We start from the raw sequence: 23,784 nt of genomic DNA on the forward strand, positions 1-23,784 counted from the left end.
TCTATGTTGCCACTCTGCGACTGTACATCCGACACTGTACTGACTCACCAACAGCATTTTTATGTAGCCCATTAAAGAGATTACACCCTGTTTAGGTGGGGTGAGACTTTCTGGGTAGATCTGGCTGGAGAGGAAGTTTTGAGTGTAAGATACTAGTTCTCAGGGTTACAGAGAAACCATGTTCTCCCATATGTGCATGCACACGGAGAGCAGAAAAAGTACGTCCACTCCCTCTTGCTTCTCTGTGTCACCTCACTGGGGTGGCAAAACTACTGATGCTTCGAATTTGGTATGGTCGCTATTTTTAATAAAACCCATGGTTTTCATTAGGATTCAGGTAAAGGGTTAAAACCAAGTTGTTAGGCAGCCTCCTCCATGGGAAAGGGCCATGCTTTCTGCCCAGCCTAGGAAGGGACAGGCAGAGCACACCTTCCAGACTGCCTCTAGGCAAGAGCAGGATAGACACAGCTTTCAGGAGAGGCAAAGGGCAGAGATCTTTCCATCATCACTTTCAGCCTAAGACCAAGGGTCTCTGCTGCACTTCTGATCTGTTGAGTTTTAAGCTAAAGCTGCAGAGAATCATCCTGAGCCGGGCAAGTGCTTTGCAATGTGCATCTGCGATCCCCTGCCACTGGACCCACTTCATGCATTTGTGCAACAATTCCAGAAACAGCCTTAACTGCTCACCCATTAACTGTAGGACATGAGTCAGGTTTGCAATGCTGGCAGACAGGCTATTTTTATCACACTTGGGATGTGCTGTCACAAGGGTAAATCCCAGTTGCAGATTTACCAAAAGCGCTAAGGAGATTTGTCTGGGATTTCAGGACACCCTGCATCCTGATCTGCATAGCAGCTCAGACCAGGATTTTTGCCATTCAGAAGTCCCAGACAAACAGCTTGTGAGAGCGTGCAGCTTGCCAGCATGGTGCGTATTCAGTGAGCGTGCCGGGTCTGGGATGTGTCTGACACTGGAGGCACGTGCTGCCCACCTGCACATAGAAGGTACCTCAGCCTCCCCCACATGCTGTGCACCAGACTTCATCAAACACCTACATGCACACGTGTGCCCCTTCTCCCATCTACAGTGCCTGGGCACAACCCGGACCACAAGGACGATGCATATAAACTCCCTGTGGTGTACGGCAAAGACGTGGCCACCCTGCCCCTGCTGCTGGGCAGGGCAGTATATACTCCCTGCACATCCCACACCACTCCTATTTCTATAGTCTCAACTAAGTGCAGTCCAAACTTGCATTTACTTCCCTCACAAAGTTTACTATCTACAGCAAGAGCTTCCTGGCCCACTTCTGTTCTCAGGGATCTGACCCACTAGCTGCTGTAGATGTAGAAAAGGATCTCATGGGTGAAATCTCAGTTAACCCACCACTGATGGCTCATGGATGAAATCTGATAACTGTTGCCATACAACACTAAGGATGGCAAAGCTGAGTTTCTGCTGATACCTGCCATATTTTCTGCCTTGGAAGCTGCATGTCATCGTATTAGCAGAGTTTTGCTAAATTAATTAGAAAAGGCACACCCTTTCCAGGGCTCATCCTGTTTTTTTAGCCACGGCAAGTAACTTTACCTTGCTGTCATATCTGGTTTCTGTTTTACACACAGAAGACGGGAGAAGGGAATTACTCAAGCCGAGGTCATGCATATAAGAAACACGAATCTGTCATACAACCCAAACTGGCTCTCAGCTTGAACCTATCCCTTTTTGGGCAGACAGCTTAGATATTTTGAATTTAAAAGGACTCTGGCATTTTTCCTGCATGTCCTCTCAGATTTCTAGCTCTGAAAGCTCAGACTAAATCTTTTTGTTCACTGTAGGTGTCTTTCTCAAAGCCTGCTTAAACCTGAACACCTCCAAACACTTCCAGGAAGGTATTTTTGGTTTTGTTTTGTTTTAACTTTCAGAGGTAAGAGCTGTGATTCCTAGTATTAAAGCACAAAATGTTGAGGGTCTGCTTTTCTGCTTAAAAAAGAAAAAAAAGATGATTTTTTTTTTTAAGCACAGCATGAACTTCTGTCGCATAAAGAATTGAGTTCCAGTTTCCATACTGTTTGTATTTTCTTTTCTGCTGTACTTCAGTTAATACTTTACGATTCTGCCTGAAACAGAAGTAGTTTTAGTTTCTCTACTGCCTGCATATTTTGTCATTTCTAACACGACAGTACTGTAACCCGTTTGTTTTCTCAGTGCATCTTTCAGCATCACTTGTACTTCACAGTGCAGATGTCTAATGCAGATCAAGGCGGGTGCTGCAGTATATTCTGTTCCAAAAGATATCCCCACCTCCTCATTTGTTTTGCAACATGGCTATCAAAGCATTAAATAAATAACATAATAGTTAGCATATATCCATTGTTTTACATATTCTGAATGGTTTATAGATGTTACTTAATTTCTTCACATGCTGCTCCTGTGAAATAGAAGAGGTGATACTTTTTATGAATTGCAGCTACAAAGCCAGCAGCTGAACTAAATAATCAGATTGACAGCCCTTTCTCAATTTCTGAGGTGAGAATAAATCCCATTTATAAGGAGAAACAGAAAAAAAAAAAAAATGCAGACCACCCCCTGCTAACAAATGAAATGTAGGCTAAACTTCGATCACAGCTTTTGTCTCTGCAAGCCTCTAGCCCAAATCTGAAGCTTGAGTCTCCCTTAAAGCTCACACCCAGAGGCACGGCTCACTGGTCAATCCAATCTTCAAAGTTTCACATCTTGAACTATTTATTTTCAGCAACAAAGCCTGGAAAAGGTCCAAAAACCCCATGTGGGTTGGCAGCAGCTCAGGATGCTGTCTAGGTGTGTCTGGCTTAACCAACTAACAACTCTTTCTACTTCCTCCATTCAGTGCACACTTGTGTTTCGCCATACTGCAGTAAACCACCCATTGACTTCTGTTCCTTCATTTCTAAAAAGGCTACCAGTTTCTCCCACTGGATCCCCAGCTTTATGGGCTGTCAGACACTTTGTGTTTTAGCTGGTGGTTGAGAATTCAACAGTGAATGTACAGTTTAGGATTTACGGCTGGGAAGGCAATCTCCCAAAATATCTGGATGAATGCAATGCAGAAATATGCCACATTATAACAGTGAGTATTCTTTCTCAAAATGGAAGTGTTAAACTTCAAGCATAGCTCTATGCCTGAGATGAGCCAAAAAACTTCTGAAATGACTAACAGACCTCGCTCAGTACCCTGTGGACAAAGCAGCCCCCTCCTTCTCACTCCCTTTCCCCCGCCATATAGCCCAAGCACATAAAGAATTGATTCTCAGCTATGCTTCTAAGCCAAACTCCCCTAATACTGATGCCAGGACAGTGTTTCCCAGCTGCTACCCTCAAACTGTCAAATCCTCAGATGGGTCCTTCTGAAGGTTATTAAACTCACAGAATCATTTAGGTTGGAAAAGACCTTTAAAATCATCTGAATCTGAACTTAAACTGTTTTTTAACGTGCAGAAACACAGAGTGAAATAAATACTAATATTAACCTGCGCAAACAACAAGAAATCCCCCTCTCCCCCCCCCACCTTCTTCCTCTCCTTTGTGCTTAAAGCTACAGAATTTAAATCCATGAGGGCATTTATAGAAAACATCTTGTTTAGGAAAGAAAACAAAGGTGTCTGACACAGTTATTTGTCACTGCTGGTAGATAAATTTGCGGGGCTTACAATGTTTACCCTGGAGTACAGCTGAAAGATCCATTCGTGCTGCATTAGAAACCCGCCTCAATGACAAACTTCAGCTCCCCGCTCTAGCAAAGCTGATGTATTGACTAGACAGGTAGATATTAGGTGCTCCGACTGTCTGGATGCTATGGAAATCATGCTGCACGCATCTGACCGTTGTCAGTGGCAGAAGACAAGCACCGGCCTCATTCTTATTCTAGCCAGGAAAAAGGCCTCGTCTGCATTAGCCTTTTTACTGAAAAGCTGCCATATTTGTCAGTTCAGACGCATGTAAGATAAGCTCCTTCCCCGTTATCTAATATTTCACCAGGCAGTGGAAACGAAGGATAAGCAGAACCTAATAGTGTATGCGGGCAGGAGATCTTGAATGCTGTCAAGCTCAGCGCAAGGCCTGGATGCCCTAGACAAGGGGAAGTTTACGGCAGAAGTTAATCACTTCATTTTGAAGAAAAATTCACAGGGATTTGGAGAAATGGTTACGACTTATCCTGGCTATGCAGCAAGCAAGGAGACAAGTTTAAAACCCTTAGTGCAGCATTATACTCGGTGCCTCTCCCACCCTAAAATATCGGTACTGCTTGGCTAAAATTGCAGTCCAGTCAAAGGGGATTAAAGAAGGCAGCTGTAAAACCACTGCTTTCCCTAAGCAGCTGGAGGAAACAGAAGGACAGCCAGGGAGAAGCAAAATGGAAAACCATATTCTGCCTTCTTGAAATGTCCTGGGCTGATCAGTCACTTGCATGGCAGTTAGCAGAGAAACCTAAAGTACCACTGTAGCCTGTCTTACCTGCATTCCTCCCCAGTAACACTCCCCAAATGTCATAATGTGGTAGCAACCTGGCAAACAGATCTGAAAGGCTCTTCCTCAGTCATGGGCCTCCCAAGTGAGCACATATCTAACAGGCTTTTATGCTGCATAATGTGGATACAACAGTGCTAAGTGAATTCTGAATAAAATTAAGATAGCCTGTTTCAGAGCTCACAGAGTAAGTCTGATTTAACAGCATGTCTGCTCAACAGATATACCATCTTAAACAGTAGTGACTATACGGTCACAGTACTGCATTTTAATGTACTGACATAAGAATCAAACCATATTTGCACAAAAGTGGAGCCATAAGTATAAGCTTTCAACATTGTTCAGACCCAACCAGAATGACCAAGCTACGCCCAAAAGTGTGGGTCTTTGCTTTTTTGTTTGGTTAGTTTTGTTGTTTTTTTTCCATCTGCCAAAAATGAACTTTTTGGGCATCACTGTTAGTAGGTGCCCCACCAAAACGTAAGCAACAGCCTCTGGGGGAAGGGTTACAACACACATGTGGGATGTGGTATCCAGCATCCCTTTGCTGCCTGTTCCTGATCCACTGCCCACATTTTAAACCACCGTATAAAGTGACAGGGTGAATTGTGTCATGTGCATGGACTCCTAACGTCAGCTCTGCACTTAATACCTCATCTGGTCACCAATAATAATTTTGACCCTCCCTGAAGTCAACAACACTTTGTCAATAGCAACAGTCCCAGGATAGCTGCTTTCAGCACTGCCTCACCACACGTGCCCGCACATGATGGCAGGTCTGCAGTGTCACTTGCCTGTTCCCATCGTGTGACAATGGGGAGTATAGAAAGTCACAAGAAACCTGTTCCCAGGGAGTCAAGTGCCCCTTGGCATCAGCACTTGCTGTCCTCATGGAGTAGGCCACCTGGGCAAAAACTCATGTTGCATGTGAGCCTGCAAGGGAAACAAAGCGTAGTCTGCTTCTAATTTTAGGCCTGGCAGCCTTAAGGATGTTCTGAGCCATCTTTATCGTTGGCTTTTCCAATTCCTCTTCCATTAAGGTCATACCCTCAAAAGCAGTTGTGCAGCCTGTTGCCTGATGTCTCTTCCCCTCCCCATGTGAGCCTGGTCACAGGGTGCAGCAGTGTGAAGGTCGTGACCTTCCCAGAAAGCCTTCCTTGCCCAGCAAAGACCTCACAACCTACAGGCACTGGTGGGACAGAGAAAGGACGATCCCTTGTGCTTTATCTTATCATCAGCTGGCTGCATGGCTTTTTGAATCACCCTTGTCCTTGGATCAGTCAAGAGCTTCTCTGCCTTTCTCACCTCAACCCTGCAGTGTATTTTAATTATGTACGTTAACCACTCCATTCAAGATGATCAGTTTCACATTACTGGAGAAAAAAAAAAAGAAACAGGATGGTGCCAAAACTGATGCCTCATAGAGTCTTCTAGCTATCCAAGCTCCATTTCCCCTTATAGACCCCCCAAGCCTCAAAGTCTGTTCAGAGTTAGATACCCATTCCTCACACAGCAGCAGGATGCCACAGGCTAGCTGCTTTGCAGAAACTGCCCTGAAATAAAGGCAGGGTAACTCCAAGTATCTTCCCACTCCCTGCAAGCCACAAGCTACCCACTGCGGTACGACAAGGGAGAGAAGCAGATGCTGGACCACCGTGTCCCCACTGACATGGGGAAGCTGCTCATCCCCTGCATATCTCAGCCCAATGCTGGTTGCACCATCTAGGCACAGGCCCTCTCCAAATCGCAGCTGCAAAGCGCAAGCACACAGCAGCAATGCTGCCAAGCCTGTGTTCCCAGCCCCAACATCCAGCAAAGCAGTGCCTTGTGTTCAGTGAGTGCAGAAACACAAAATGGTGAGAAAGGCTATGGGTGCTTTCCAAAATATTTCCATTTTATTGATTACCTAAAATGCAGCAGGATTTTATTTAAAAACTGGAAGAAAAAATGTAATAACCTAATGGTGCCCTTTCACCCTTTACAGTATCCCACCTCTGCCGGTGTTTTCCACACTCACACCTGGAGAACACACCAGGTTACCCATTCCAACAGCACCGCTGGGCGCCAGCCCTGGGGGCACTATAATACCTCCTGCCCACCTGTGGTAGGGCTGAAAAAGAATACTGGCTGCTGAAGGAAAGTGTCTTTCATGCAGCTGCATGATATAACCTCTTCCTTTCACTTTGCATCTCGGAGGCCACTCCGAAGTTTGCACAGAAATTTATAATCTCATTTTCTCTGCATGTTAATTTTTTTTTTTCTTTTTCAGGGGGAAGGGGAAAACCTTGATTAGATGGACACAGCTACTTCAAATCAGTCTCTAACAAGTCCATTCTCCAATGAAACAACTGGGGCAGAATGGCTTTCTGTTAATGTTACATTTAGTCATTAAAAATGTGCATTTGTGATTCTAAAAGCTGCTAGAGGCAAAACACAAGAGAGAGAGATACACACTCGGATTTACATTCAGTTTCCATCCTGGCAGACCCAGTGAAACTAAAATTAACATCTCTACCTTTCATATGCATTTATGGGCAAACATACGTTGAGTAATAACCATCACTGCTATACACATTTGAATCTTCTTTCAGCAGAGGACTAAATGCCTTTTGAGAAACCTAAATAATTTAGCATCACACTAGTGTGAAGTGTGTAAAGATGCTTTTTTATATACTACTGCATTTAGCTCTGGGGTACAGCACAGGGGATGTTGTCATCTTAAGGCAACAACATAATGGCTTTGGGTAGGAAATACAGCTAATAGGTAAAAGGAACAAAAATACTTGAACTAGACTGGAAACCATCATTCAGTAGTAATAATAATCCAATTTAAAATAACAACAAAAAATAATACAAACTCTAACAATTACAATTTTTTGTTTGCAATTGTAATTATTGTAACAAACTATTACAAATTACCATCACAAACAGTGGGATCTTTAACTATGAGGATCTACAAAGACCTTGGTTTCACATTTCATCCAAGTTTGTTACATTCTCACTGTTTATTTGTATTACAGAAACACAAAGATCCTTCAATCAAGAATCACAACTGCAGCGGCCTGAGCACTGCATAATTAAAAAAACCCTGACAGTCCTTACATCTATAATCGTCAGGTCTGGAACTATGACAAAAAAGATGAGCTGCTTGTGAAACAGGAGGTGAAATTAAGGAGTGAATTGCTCACATCCACTGTAGAAATTGTGGGTATTCTTAGCTCAACAGCTGCCTAGCAAAACAAAGAAACAAAGAACAAAAAACACCCTCAAGGAAGGGGTTTTTAGGATTCTTACAGCAAACATTATTTCCCACATATCAGGGACCATCTATTGCATCACCAGAACAGTTTTCTGTAGCACTAGGATAATCTCCCACCAAGCCACATGCAGCAAACACCCAGCCAGAATAAGGGGAGTAGCAGGAGAAATTAGCACCCACTGTATTTTCTGTATTCCAAATGCTTTCTCCTCTCTTTTTTTCCAAGCAGTAAAAGAAACTGAAAAGAAGTCCAGATACTAACAGAAATAAAGTGTTTCCTATCTTCCCACTACCTATCTTTTAACATTTTTGGTGCCTCAAAAAACAACAAACACTGGAAAACAATTATAAAGTAAAAAACAAACCAAAACCAAACAAACCAACCAAACCAAACCAAAAACACAATCTGAAATGTTCAACTGAAGTAAAAAAGCAAACAAACTAGGCCAACACACAGTTCAAATGCTGTGGCCATGCTACCCAAGTCTCTCCTTCACCACCTGCAGCCGGCAAAAAACAAATCTCCGAGCTCTTTCATTTTTCTTCTATCATCCAACCTTGCTTTCCTTCCAGACTATGGAGAGGAGGAACAGAAAACTATACCTGGTTTTCCCGCAACAGTTTACAAACTTCACAGCCCATTTCAAATAACTTCTGGCAGATTATGATTTTTTTTTTTTTCCAGAGCTCCTTGGAGCAGGGAACTTTTAATAATTTGCTCCCGCAGTGCAAAGCAGAATGCCAACATGAAACAAACAGAAACCCAAACAGGACCACCACAGAGGTATGCAGAAATAAGTCAACAACAAACTAAGCGTCAATGTAAAAAAGTGGAAAAAACTGCTAAATTTTGGTGAAGGACTATATGAAAGTCAGTGGGTGAGATGAAACAGGCACCCACGCAGGTGCTCAGGAGCAATGATCTAACAGTCTCTTCTGATTTCACAGTCCAGAAGCTCCTGGCATACTACTGCCCTATCTGCAGCGTCTCCATGTTGGAAAGAAAAGTCTCCATCTACAACTCACTTGTCAAAAAGTAGCTCTTTAGGCTACCCTGAGACAATAATTTACAATGCTTAGATTCACTCTGCTTTGTTGCTGAGGAGAGCAGAAACAAACTTACCGTTTCTCTTCTACAGTGGTTTAAAAGCACAGTGCAATTTCAAGGGCAGATCAAAGTTAGACTAATTATTTCCTTTCTGCATATCCTATAACTAAACTTAACAGGTCACTAGGGAAGGGTGAAACAAAGGATGAATGTACTTGCACAGACTAACAACAAACACTAAGAAACAAGGACGTTATTTATATAATAAAAAGATGCATAAGGGAAAACATCAAAGCCTATATTAAATATACAAGCCCACAAATATATCACCAGTGGTGCCTCAATAACTAGGGAAATGAACTGACTGCTCTCTTTCTCCACACTTCAAATTAAACATAAGTGCTGAGGCAGTTAAATCCTTCAAAAAGCCTTTAGCATTACTGATCATCAAGGTTTGATAATCCTAGTACTGCCCACTTAAAAGTTAATCCCAAGACTAAAAAACTATGTTTCCATTATCTTCTGTTGTTTAGAAACATTCGAGGTTACTAAGGCTGTATCTTAAAGATTTAGGCTGCAGTCAGGAAGGCTAGAAACATGCTTTACTGTAATTTTTTAATGAAACTTGACATTCCTATTTATAGAGTTCCAGGAATCAGAGCTTTAAAATACTCCATCTATCATGAGAACTGAAGAGTGGTCAAGACTATAATTTGCCTGAAGAAACCTGCAGAAGGAAATAGCTCCTGTTCTGCATTAATTCCTCTCTAGGATACCTCAACAGGGATATTTTGCTTATGCTACTGTTCCTTTGTCCTTTTCCCAGGTTACCTCATCTGCTGGTTAAGCAATTGCGAGCCTTTTTTTGGGAAAAAACAGTATGTAACTCTAGTGTTTTGTCCATCTGTCAGCGACTGCAAAAGTGGTCTCTGTAGCATATCCTACTTATTCCTACTTCAGCCGCTGTTTCGAAGTAGCTACACAAGGTAAGATGACCCCAGCACACAGGGACTCCTTCAGATAGCACACAATACACAGCAGCATCTGTCAAGGCTCAGGCAACTCTCCAACTTCTGTTAAGACCCATTATACACTCCACAATTCAAGAGAGCTTTTATTATAGGAGCAGTACCACTGCTTGTTTTGAGATCTTCCCTTGAAAACCGTGTTCTTGTACAATATGCTTTTCTCCCTCAAAGAGCAAAAGAGGACCACTGGAATAGGAGGAGGAAAGGGAATAGGCCTTTTCAGGGCAGGGAACTGAGTGTCTTCAGAGAAAGAAAGGTGGCACACCAGGAAGGTGGCACACCAGGAAGGTACCTGAGTAGGACAGAGGGATGGCTGTGGCTGCACAGAGCATGGGGCCACTGCTGTCAGCCAGGCCTCCAGAAGTCATAAAGTGTGCAGTCCCGTGGGAATAATACTTTGCATATTTATCGCTCTTTTCTTTCATTCCTGAAGCCTTAGGGAAGGCTGTTGTGTGGCCCACATCCAGGAAAGATTGCGTGGATCAGGCCGAATGCAGACAGAGGGCTATAGCCTGGCACACAGAGGGCTGAATGGCACACCTAAGTTTCTACAGTAAAGCCAGGAGCAACCCCAAACTCCTTCTCCATTTCCACACACACATAAAGGGGCCTTTTATTTGCTTGACAGTGCTTTATATTTTTTTAATGTGTACCCTTTTACTGTTCCTTGACTAAAAGTACAGATACAGGCACTTCTCACCCACACAGTACTCAAATGACTTTCAAACCTTTGTGTTAGCTTGTCATTTTTGGTATCATTCACACCCCTACTGAAACAAAGCTTAGACAAACCCTGAAAACTAAGGATCTCTCCAGACATGTCTAGACTCTCGGTTCAACAAGGCACAATATTTTTGAACTCTCTAACCTTTATGGGAGGTGACCAAAGCCAGCTCAGACAGACTAAACTGACACACTGCCAGCTAATACCCCGAACACCTTAGAATGCAAATAGCTCTAATCTTATTAAAAATGATGCAATTTGCTGTACCACAACAGCAAGAGGGGGAAGGGAAGCAAAAAATACTGTTGATAGCAGAGGCACCGTTCTCATCACACAAACAGAACGGCAACATGTATGAATCGTTTCCATTTGCAGTTAAAGAAGCTGAAGAATTAGGAATGTATGTATTTTGTACATCCATACTGAGCCTAGTAAAAGACTATATCTAGGCTCTGCGTGGGAGCTGAAGAACCGCCACCATCTCCCAAAGACATGACTAATACAAGATTTGGTAAGTCAGGAAGACAATGCCAAGTCTTTCCTCATACTGTACAACTTGGATGAAAGCAAGTATGTAGGAAGGTAGCTAGAGCATGCCAGAGGGTAAGCTCATACTGTACCTGCCACTATAAAACAGGTACCTCACTAACTGAGATGGAGCAAACAATGTAGAAACGTAGCAACAGAGCAGCTCTTTGCAAGCCAGAGCTGTCATGCTGTCCTGTGTCTGACCTCCAGCGCAGGACCGCAGGAAACCCACACCTGCTGTAATGGAAAGCTGGGCAGCTGCAAGTCAATTCTACTTGGAAGATGGATCATGCTTTATACCCCACCTGATTCAAGTTGCTTAAAACCTGCTCATTTAAAACCTGCTAAAGTACAGACTTGATTTCCAGTTCTACAGGGTAAATATAAGGTAAGCGAGGATTGGTGATAAGTTCCTTCTTTTGATGGGCTACTTGTATCCAGTATCCTGGGAAAATAATGCAGCTTTGGATTTCTGCATGCCCTCCCAGCGAAGGATTTCCAGATTCCTCCCAAAGACTTCCAAGTCCTGAGTCTGGCCCTCAGCAGATGCTTGCCCAACTCTAAGCTTGTGATTGCTCACATTTCCAGAAATCCAATGCACTCCTTTTCCAGGAGCAGAAACATATGACCAGCACAGGCTATCAAAGTACCAAAAAGGATACTGATAATAAACTGATTTCTACCAAGCAGTATCTGTGGAGAAGCTGTGCTGCAGTAGCAGAAAAGCCATCCTGACAAGCAAAGGCATATGGGAGAAAGGACTGCTGAGTTTTTGGAAGCTATTTACTGTGGTAATCTGCAACTGGTGTAAGAGCACCATGTACAGAAGGAGTGTGGCAAGTTGACAGAAAGCAAGCAGTAAGATTCTTCTCTTTTATGAGGCTTTGCTCAGCTGGGTTGCCTTATGCAACCACCACGGGAGCAATTCACCAAGGGAGGCAAGAGGAAAAAGACTGATTTATCTTAAACTCTCTAGAGCTTCTTCATTCTCAGTTTTCCAAAGAGTGCAGCCCCAAAGCACAGATTCTATCACATGAAAGACCTGTCAAAAATAAAAACCTAATCAGTCTATAAACACTAGGGCATCATCAGACATACATTTGCCTCCAGATCATGGATTATTGTTAAATTAGGTCATATCTCTTTTCAAGTGACATCTCAAAGTAAAATAAAACCAACCAGACTACTCAAAACCAAATGAATCAAAAGCCCTACAGCCTACTATCCCAACCTGTAGGGAATAGGCAGGATCTAGAAAAAGTCAGGATGAGAGCTGGAAACAGTCTGCCTGTGCAATGCTGGCTGGAAGCAGCTCCCTGTAGTGGCTGGTGATCTGATGGCTGATGGTAAAAGGAGTTTCAAGAGCAGCGGGTAGCACAAATAGCTCTATCTCTCAAGTTCCACTGTATTACAAAACAGATCAATTCCATTAACAAAAAATGAAGTTCTCCCACTGTGAGGCACTTTGAGCAGCACCTACACCACACTTTGTTTTTCCAGCTTAGACAAGAGTCCAGCTAAACAGAACTGCAACTTTACAGAGAACCTTGCATGGCTACTGCTAGTTCAGTGCTATCAATAGTCTCCAAATTACTGCTGAGTGTCTCTGAAGTCTGAAAACAAGCCATCATTCTGCTACCATTCACACTTCTTTGCAGAACATTTTCCTGTAGGATCTGAATGTCCACATGGAACATGCTGGGTCTTTACAATGGTTTTAGTCTCAGAATGAGCTGGCAAGCAAAACAGGGAATCTGAGTGCACGGTGCAGCACTGGGACAGCATCACAGTGGTACTAGGATTTTATTCACAGCCCTGCAGACTCCATAGAACTTAAACCCAGCTCAAATGGCAATCCTGTTGGAATAGGATAGTGTGAAAAAAAGAGGGGACGGGAGGGCTTCCAGTTACAGGCCCCACCTTCAAATTGCTAGAAAGACTTCGGTCAGTCATTCCAAGTCAATAACCTAAGACCTGTACTGCAGCGTTTCACCCAAGGAAAGAATTTTGCTCACGTCTTTTGCTTTTCTGCTTTGGCTCCGACCCCACTACAGCACTGCTGACTGTCTAGCTCCCACAATCTGGCATGTAGAGACAGGAAATTGGAGAGGCATCACACTATTGGGAACACAAGTGGTGTCAGCACAGTGACAAGCAGGAGATGAGAGATCTCCTCTGTAACCTCCCATGACCATGCTCAGCAAATCCATCTGGATGATTACCTCTGTGCTACAGAGAAGGAAGAAGATCCTAAAAAAAAAAAAAAATAAAATAATCTTATTAATGCTGAAAGAAGAATTGGGAACTTCTGTGCCATTTTCCTTCACACTGTTAGCTTATTGAGGTTATTGAATGCAAGAGAGGGATGGTGGATGGACTACAGCTGTTCTACATAGCATGCACCACTGCATGTCAAAGATGCAAGACCAGAAAAACAACAGGAACTATAACAACACTTTGAGTTTAACAGTGCTGTTACTGCCAGTCCTGCACCTTTTGAAACCTGCCAGGGATGGCAACGTGCAGAGGAACTGTAGTGATGACCAGATGAAGCAGAGGAGAGATCTGGGCACTCAGAAAGCATCTATGACACAAATGACCTCTTTGTTTTGTCCCTTCAGACAATTTTCTTGGACCTCCTTGCCAGCGCCTATGAAGGCTACATAAGTCATTCTTATGCATACAGCACAGGCTGCACCATCGCCGATGAACTGGCACAGTCCTCTCCATGGCCACTGAACCCTTCAGGCTGGAGGGGCCCTGGGAGGTGCCTCATCTGACACTGTGCCAAAAGCCAGGTCAGCACTGAATCCAGATCAGGTTACGGCTTATATTCTGCTGATCAGATTGACTGTAAGAAATGCCCTTTAACTTGTCAGGACAAGGAGGGAACTCCACTAACTTTAATGAATTCACTTCTCAAAAAGACACTAAATTGGTATTGCTTGGGTCTAAGTAAGGCTGGCAAGGGTTTCTGAAAACAGGCCATCTTGGCAACAGAAACATTTCTCCTAGCATGAGAGGACTTAACAGAGCTAATAAAGTTACACAGATAACTGTTTCTTACCCATACACAGCCTATATGAACGAAGAACCCCTCAGACAGTATAGTTTAAACCTGTCTCTTGGCAGGAACAAGCTACATCAGCAAAATAATATATATATATATTTAATAAACAATTTCATCTACCCCCAGCTTCTGTTGGCACAGCTGAATGTGTTAGGAGAGTGATTTACACACAACCCTCGCTGACATACCATTTTCTACTGCAGACTAAGCTGCAGTCATTAACTAAGAGAACTTCAGAGTATGACAAGTTTAAAGGAGCTCCCCAACCAGTTCAGAAGTACAAGTCAAGCAATTTCTAGAGGTACAGCAAACAAGCCACTGATAATCTTTCCCTTAGGAATGAGACTTGTCTTTCAAAATGTTCAACGCAATCATTGTGGTCGATTTTGGAAAAGCACATTGTGACATTTAAGATTACCCAAAATGAACAGTGCTGGAGGAGGGAGACAAAATTTTAGCAGTAAAACATACAGCTTTATAGTCTGAGGAATGCCAAGTACATACATTTTATACTTGATTTTGCTTTAACACAGTGTGAATATTATTACTACAAGTTAATTTGATACCTTAGAAGCTCTCCAGGTAATATAAAAGCATGTTTTCAGATGTGCCAGCACTGTAACACCTCTGCTTATGGCCCACAAGCTGACAGTGACAAAACAGTGAAACAGGGAAACTTTATTTAAAGAGGAAAGTTCTCAAATCAGTCAATGAGTTACGCTTGCGCAACCAAGGAAAGCAATGCTCCAAACACACTAGGTTCAAAGCCGCAACTGTCCTACATGCAGGATTCCTGAAACCTCACTGGAGCACCACGTTATTTTTTTAGGAAATAATTATATGTGCTTTCATTATTTTCCTTACTCTGCTCTCACTTCTGATTCCAGAGGGTTTGTTTTCCCTTGCCCTAATGACCCATTGCTGCTACCACAAGCTAAAATTACACATAGCTGGCACACACACTGAGAAATATGAAGAATCATTTTTAATGTAATTTGCTTTTAAAGGCAAACCAGCAGTTACTAATCAGTTGACCTATTTCTACTCTAATTTACCTTACTTAAACACACAACCCCAAAAAAAACCTCTTCAGAAATGAAAAAAAAACCTCAAAAAACTTCACTGGGGTAGAGAAAGAGGTATCTAGAAGGAAGATTAACTATAATAAAAAGAAGGAAAGAAAGGACAAGCTTAGGGGAAATACCATCCTCATCCAGAACATGAGGATGGTATTTCCAAATATTTTGAAGCTGAAATTAAACATTCCCAAGTTGAAAAAACCAAGTTCCCTGCCCTCCTGGTAACCCCACCACAGAGATGCCAGTGGCCATCTGTGTCTTCTTCATTCAGTTCTTCATGTCCCACACCTCCAAACCCAGAGACTGACTCCTCCAACCAGGTGCCAGGGCTCCTGCACATCTGAAGGAAGACTGGCAGACCTGAAGACACTACTTACAAAACATGTCCATGTGGGTATTATTAGCAAAAGCATCTATTTTAAAGGTACAGTTTCTTCTCACTTATTTGTGTTTTGGGTTTTATTTTGGGGGTGGTGACAGTTCCCCCCTCCCCCCCCTTTTCTTTTTTAATACTTTCTCCTTGAGCAGGCCATAGTAAGAGCATAATCATTTTCCTTCTTCTTTGCTGGCACAGATCCTGGTCCCAGTGCTGGGACTGGCAAGATGCCTGTTGATTTCAGTGGGAAGAGGATCAGGCCCAGTCCTGCAGATGTTACTCATGCAAGTACTCGGCTCCACCCGTCATTTCTCACATCACTGCATGCTCTACTACTTAAAACACAGGGACAGACTGGAACAATGGAGCCTGGCACACAGCGCTGCCCTTATTACGTGCTGCCCCTCAAAGCTCTTTGTCACCACTTGGCTGGGGACTGATAATATGAAGCCTTTTGCACCTACAATTGCCAAGATCGGGCCATTTGCAATCAGATCTTAGTGGGAGTCATGCACCCATCATCTTTGTTTGTCAAGGACCATGGCTTTTCTGGCCTGTGGGAAAGTCAAAAGTCAACAAAACCATCACAAATACTGCGGCATTTGCTCTTTTTCTTGAAGTCCCAGTTCCTGGAGTCATGTTTCTTCTTGAGAAACTTGGCTTTCAGTTAAAAACTAATCTTTCCGGGTTCCCATAATTGCAGAGGATAGCCTGAAAATCTGGCTTCAGAGTTTCCCAAGAGGAAATAAAAAGCCAATAAACAAATAAAAAGAACTGGAAGTTTTTCTTGGTTTGATGTCATTTGTTGATTTTTATTAACATCACTATTTTAAGCATTTCTCTTTTTTTTTTGTGTCTTGTCAAATTATTTTTGAGTGCTTTAGAATTTTGCTCTAAGCTAAATCCTGATTCAGACTGCCATCACTTGAAGATTAAAAAAGTTTCTTCACTTGTTTGTCAGCATTATCCAATATTCATTAATTATATTTTTATATCCATTCTTTTATAGTGATGCTTTAAACCTCTTTATTGGATTAGAGACAAACTTGGGAAACAAAGTCCATTCGCAATCTAGAAAACCCTCAAGGCAACTAAGATACTTAGATCTCATTTTATGCTTATGAAGCTGGTGTAGAAATTGTAAAAATATACCTGTGAGACACTCTAGACTGGGAAACAAAAGCTGACTGTGGCCCCTTTGCAATTGGATAATTTACAAATAAGTATGTAATGGGGCTTCAGTTGCTGACCTGTGTAATGTTCACTATTTCAGTATTTTCGACTCAAATAAAATGCTGCTCATTAGAAAAATGTTCAGCTTGCATTATTTCAGTACTCAAAAGTGCTCTTCCCTGCAGTAGAAAACAAGGATATATTTTATTTATATGTATATATATCTGCACATACAAATACACTTTACCCTCCCCTCCCTACTTTCTGCCTTTACAAGACAAAATATGCAGCTTGGACAACTGCAGATGTTTAAGAAGAAACCCTTAAAATGCTTAAAGAAAAGAAAGAACAGTGTTTGCTTAACATCTGCGTATTTCATGCATGTTGGTGCAAGAGCGTATTAGCTGTAACCCTCACTTTGCATTGTTGATTAAAGAAAAAATGACAGAGGAAAGAATGAGACTTTCAGTGCAGCTGGGTCAGCTCGTACCACGGGACTCCTGTCTGGCACTGGTGTGGTCCAGCTGCGCAGAGTATCTTATGCCAGTGTCACGACCCAGCTACTACAAATGAGGGCTATTGCGCAGCGGTAGCAACAGGCTGCCGGGGCTGTAAATACACAGCCCTGTCTCGTCCCCAGCCACCTGGAACCATGACTGGCTGAGGAAAGTTCCTGCTCGCAGACTGGCACCAACTGAGACATCGACGCACCCCAGAATTTATGTCCCTCTACACTTCAGCTGCTTACAATAACCTTGCCCATGAAGCACCAGGAGGTGGGCTGGGCTGTCAGTGCCAGGCTCACCACCCCCAGAAAGAAACCCTATGCATTTCCCCATGTATATCCAGTCCCGACAGCCATCCTTCTCCATGACCCACCATCACGTAACAAGCTGCCCATAGAGAAATACTCTCAAGGAGCTATTTTTAGGTTTTTTGTTTTTTTTTTTTTTTTACAGGAATTTGAGCCTGGGCCCACCAAAACACACCCATGAAGGTCTCTGGATTGTCCTCTAATGAATTATATCACCATACCAAAATGAAAATGACATTTGTTCTTGATGCCGGAAGTGAACTGCAGGAGGTTGTGGAAGACATTTTCAGCAGCAAGGAATTAAACAAACTAACAACACCCCACCCCACCCCCAACAACAACAGTGCAGCAAGCTTTGAGACAATTTAAATACATCTGACTCCAGGTCTAGTCCTGCCAACCAAATAGGGAAACTACAACTTATGTTGGGGAAGTAAAGCTTGGAAACCTAGGGTGGTCTCTTCTGCCCATCCCTCCCAGCCCTCTGGATCCCTGCTGAAATTTTATGAGTTTTAGGGAAAAACAGCAAGTGGGTATCCTGGACCCTTTTGAGAAGGGTAGCGACGACTGAAGAAAACATACTTTGGTTTTGGTGCACACGAGTGAGACTGAAGGACGTATTTCTGCAAAAACTAATAGCAATATGCACTGTGCCAGCCTATCAGGTGATGGCAGAACCAGCAAGAGAGCTTAAGGAACTGCATCGCCATGAAAATAAGATGATGCTGCTGACAGGGTGCCTCAGCTTGGGAAAAACAATAGGACCAGATAAAAATACCAAGGGAATACAGTGGTATCAGGACTGACTCCAAGTGTATACACCTGCAACACGTTCTCATTTTTTAGCAGTAAAGCATGGACTTTTATTTAGGCTTTTAATAACGACCAAACAAACCCAAGAGTAAGTCATGTAGAAACTTAAAATTACTAAGTCATTTCCTTCTCAATTCTCCCCAAAGGACTTCAGGTCTAATTTAAGCATAGAAAACATTTGAGGCATCAAGACTACTCAGTGGTGAAACTATAATTTGGGGGCAAAACAAAGGTGATTGATTCTTCTGGAAAATACCTGTTCCCTTTTAAAATGGGAAAAAACGATACCTGTTTGGGGTATGCACGCACCCAGAAGACTGTGTTTACAGTGCAAAGAAATAACATATCATCCATGCTAAGAAGTCAGGATCTGTCAACTGACCTCACCGTGACTGCACAAGGAGCATTCTTCCCAAAGGCAAACTTCAAAGAATTTTCAGATACTGAATGTCTGTCTTTTGTTTTGTTATGATAATTTATTATGATGCAGGAAGAGCCAAATAATCTTTTCCTGGTTTGTTCTTGAATTTTAAGTTTAATGAGTTTAGGAAAAAAAACCAAAAAACAAAACAAAACCAGATCAGTCACTTTTTCCATTCCCTCAAAGGACTTTTTTAAGGCTTCTCTGGAAAATGCTTACATTTAACCAAGTGTAACCTTTCATCCAAGCTTTCCCTAGGATTAAGCTAGTATTTACAACATCACTGAGAAATCCTGCAGGTTACAAATCCTTCCTTCTCTAAACTGCTCAGACTTTGGTAGGCTCAAGTAGTAACAGTCTTGAGGACTTGAGGAACTGCAGGACTGTGCAGTTCTGCAAAAACCAGCAAAAAGCCCCAACCAAACATGTGATAAAACCCTTCAATCCCTGCCCCCGTTGTCTTTTTCTCTTTTACATGTGTATGTTTCATATCATCCTGAGTTTTCTATGCAGAGAAATCTGAGAATGTGCTCTCCCACATTTCCACATCTTCTTCAGGTTTTTTCTTTTTTCTGCTCTAGATGCATTTTTTCCTGGGAGCTATGAACATAACTAATGAGAGGACAACTCTTCACCTCCTCATGGAAAATTGGACTCCAACTCTGATTTCTCCCACAGTGGCTGGAGTCAAAGAAAATCTCACTGAAAACAACTGAGCTATTCCGGTGGAAACTTCGGAGGAAAAAAAAAGAATTAGGCTATCGCCTCACTACAGAAACAGATCAGTGATGTATGTTTAGGCAGTGGCATTTTTCAACCATGCACTAATAAAGAATCCTCAGCTTGAATATTCCATAAATTCCTTAAGGTCCTGATGCCTCTTCCTGGGACTAGCTCTTCGTTAAATTTAATGACTCCTTAAAAGAGAGAAGAGAAAATGTCAATACCACCTGCTAGCTTGAGAGAAAGCTATCTAGGGAAACTTGGTCAAAAAAATTACACTGGAAACTTCCATGACATTTAATGATACAGTATTTTCTTGCACACACTCATGCACACACACAAAGGGGGAAAACCCCCAACTTGTTTAAAGACAAATTCCTGTCTTCTCCTTACAGTCCTCCCCACCCCCCAACCCAAAAATGTGATTTACCAGAAGGAGCTCACAATGCTGCTCTGGCTGAGAAAGTACACTGAGAACTTCACAGTGAGCCCAAAATAGCCTGAAAAGAGGAAATGGGTGGGGGTGAGGTTCTTTCTTCTGCTTGCAAAGGAGTTCACCAGCCGATATAGATCAAGTAAAAACAGTCCTGACATGCGGAGCAGCACTTAGTGACAGTCCTCCCCTCTTTCCCAGTCTGGTCTATTTTAAGATCACATCACAGGAAACTTGGCAGCTACATGTTTCCGAAAGTTGCCCCTGCCACTTCCACAAGTTCAAATCATTTGTAAGGGCAAAGCTCACAGCACAGAAATTCTGAGAGGACAGAAAAGGCACTGTCGAGCTACCGAAGGCAAGACATTCAAAGAAAGAAGACAACTAATGATAATTAAATGAAGCTGAAAACATGCTTGCTTTTCAGTACCGCAGTACTGTTGTTCAAAGAAATGCAACATTTGTATGAGTGCTGGTAGCACTTGCAATGGACACTGTGTGTGCTCAGAGAAAGAAACCCTCCATATCGAGGCATTCAGATGTGTGTGTGGGCTGTACCCTCATCATTTTGTCACAGACTTTCTCTCACCTTCGTAATGTACTTTCAGAAAAAATCTAACACTGTTAATTACAAACTAAAAAAGGACATGTGAGCGTGTGTGTGTGTGTGTGTGTGTGTGTGTTACTAGACACACAACCAGGAACAAAGAACAATGCGGTTGTTGCACATGAAACCTCAACTCTGATTCCCATTAAGCACGGAATAGGAGGAATGTTAATGGCATGGTCTGATTAGAGAAATTGACAATAATTAAAATACTAACAAAAAATGCAAAAGCACCGAAACATTGCTAATGCCTTCACCCTGCATTATAAAATGTATGTACAAAAGCAGCAATGGGGGATGAAGAAGTAGTTTTCTGGAACTAGGAAAATGAACAATAACTGTAACAGAGCAAATTTCTTTAATCTCCCCTCCCCCCCCCATGTTTTTATTATTTCATAACCATACGTTTTACAAATGCCAAAGCTTCATGGCCCCACTTGTTCAGGGAGCCACATTTCTGAGTAATCTCAGATCAAAAAAACTGTTGGCAAAAAAAAAGTATTCTGCAGGGAAAAAAATACTATTTAAGCTCAGTGGATTAAAACAGTCAAATGGATGTTTATCTCCCTTTCCAGAAGTAATTTATTTCTAGATACAGGAAGACCATTCTCATCCCCAAAAGTAATACATGTAAATAAGCTGAAATACAGGTCCTCAAGTTCAGTCTGTACACTAACATAATTAACTGGAACACCATGAATCTGAGTGGCAATCTAAAGCTATTAAAAAAATACTAATATTGTCTACAAAGAAGTGCAAGCCCTTGCCTCTTTATGATGTGTAAAACTATGTGAAAGCTCTCAGAGATTTTCACATGGTTGGCATTCTGTGTTTTAGTGACATCTGCTTCAAAAGGAAAGGCGTATTAGATCTCTTCTTGCAAGGCTCACTCTCTGCTCCCATGCTGAATATCACTGCCCCCTCATGCGAGGGCTCTCTGTCAGCTTCCACACACAGTTAGACAGATTAGCTTAAATTGCTGTAAATAACTCCTACTTGCTATACGTGAGCCCTTTATGCCAGGTTGTTCTATATTCTTAAACTGTACCTGAGTCACCTTCGTGTGTTACCCATGGTGGTCTGGGAAGCTCAGGGTTTAGTAAACAGGCTAAGCAAATGAAAAGATTAGTCAGTACTGTGCTTCAGAAGGACACAAAATGAGATTACACGGAAAGCAAGCATATTAACATAATTAAGAAAGGTTTTCAGACTCTTTGCACTAATCTAAATTATATGTACTGCACAAAAAGAAAGCATCCCCAAGTTCTGTGCTTGAATCTCTTTCACCGGGGTATTGAAGACCACTACAAGTACTACCAGATTATTGGCTGCCATGCAGGCTAGATGACAAGGACATTATGAGTTCCCTGTAATTCAAAGTAAAAAAATTGGAAGGAACAGTGCATGATGGCAACTAGGTAATAATGTTAGTTATGGAAGACAGAATACCACAGCATACTTACATTTACCCCTCAACATGTGCTAATGTGTTTCACTACAGCAAACAGCATGAAATTCAATATACATACTCTTTTCAGCACACAAAAGAACCACCAGGGCAAGTTAAAGCAAGAGCAATTAAGAATGAATGCAGTCATTTAAGAAAGGCTCAAGATAGCATTTCTTCATCCATTCATCCCTTACCTCAAACATGCTACTGACACTAGGACATGACGAGCCATCAGCAGTTTGAACTCAAAAGTTTACCAAGGACAAAAACATTACGTGGGAAGCAATGGGATCCAAGATGTATGGCAATGGACAGAAAATCTACAGAGGCCTGGAAGCAATCCAGTCTCTTGATTCTTCTCTACATTTTTGTCACAAATCAGTCCAACCCTCATACCTCCATTCTCTACTGGCCATGAGATAGGCATTGACAATTACAGAATCATAGAATCATAGAATATTTAGGGTTGGAAAGGACCTTAAGATCATCCAGTTCCAACCCCCTTGCCATGGGCAGGGACACCTCACACTAAACCATCCCACCCAAGGCTGTGTCCAACCTGGCCTTGAACACTGCCAGGGATGGAGCATTCACAACCTCCTTGGGCAACCCATTCCAGTGCCTCACCACCCTAACAGTATTTCCCTGTAAAAGCACTTTATAGACAACTGTAGAAAAATTCTGTACAAGAATGTCTTATTCTTACGTGTTAAAAAGGATTCTTCACATGAGCTGGCTTTACAGTCTTAGTTTTTCCATGGTATATGGTCCCTCAGCATGAATGCATTCAGGTTCTGACAAGTACCCGTCATCTAAGTATTAGAGGCACTGTCTACCCTCTTGGACCATTAACAAATCAGCATCCTCAGAAACGAGAAGGGGAAGGGAAATGATAGTGTGAGTTCTCCCCTGAAAATTACTTCTGAGTAACAGCAAAAATAACTTGGATGTAAATCTGATCGAGCAGAACAGAAACTGGCCAAGATTTCAGAACTGCAAACTGACAGAAGATGTCTGCTGCCAGTATCCCCAACAACCCAGCCCTCTAACAGTTTTCTGATGCAGTCCTTCAGCTGTGAGATAAAGCTATTATTACAATAACTCTTTACATATACAGAACCCACGCAGCCACATGCAGAGCTGAAGAAGTTTTTCCAATTCAGTGGCATCAAAAGAAACCCCCACAACCTGTGCCGCTGTGCACAGCAGCACGGCACCTACGAGTCCCTTCAGTGCCACATGCAGCCCACGCGCATCGTGCGACTGTAACCAAGCAAAGTTTTGGTGGACGCAAAAGGCAAAGGGTAAGCAGAGAAACAGGCACACAGCATTGAACCCACTGTCCTGAGCACCAACTGAACGCAAGGGGCAAAGCCCAGGAATGTAATTTCATACAGTGGGCCACATTTTAGGAAGGTCTCAGCATCTAGAAATGTTGAACCTTATAAGAGCTCAGGACTTTGCATTTCTTGATTATGCAATGACGTATCTACAGCTCTGTCTTGTTCAAAAATCTAACCTCGGTAACATCTCTGTGGATTACATCAATACTTCAGTAAGGAGAGTTGTTGAAACCCTCTTCCTCCTGTTGAAAAAAAAGAGGCTTAAAATACTGTTCTAGTTTTTAATAACAATTAAAAGTTAAACAAACTCCAAAACCTAAAGCTCTCCTGGAACCCAAAACAAGTGCTCCTTCACAGTAAGCGCCAGTGAAATTCTAGCAGGGATGCC

At 42.3% G+C, this 23,784-nt stretch overlaps 1 protein-coding gene and 1 long non-coding RNA gene across 4 annotated transcripts in view; both read right to left on the bottom strand.

Annotated features, from left to right (window-relative positions):
* LDLRAD4 (low density lipoprotein receptor class A domain containing 4) overlaps positions 1–23,784 on the bottom strand; it is a 288,224-nt gene that overhangs the window by 25,284 nt on the left and 239,156 nt on the right. The window lies entirely within an intron of this gene.
* Positions 18,445–22,857, bottom strand: LOC136009341 (uncharacterized). The gene is made up of 2 exons (XR_010610509.1): positions 22,760–22,857; positions 18,445–19,757 (listed from the first exon to the last, which is right to left on the bottom strand). It is a non-coding gene; the product is annotated as an uncharacterized LOC136009341 (long non-coding RNA).

Source organism: Lathamus discolor, chromosome 2 (genome assembly GCF_037157495.1).
Source record: "Lathamus discolor isolate bLatDis1 chromosome 2, bLatDis1.hap1, whole genome shotgun sequence".
Lineage (NCBI taxonomy): Eukaryota > Metazoa > Chordata > Aves > Psittaciformes > Psittacidae > Lathamus > Lathamus discolor.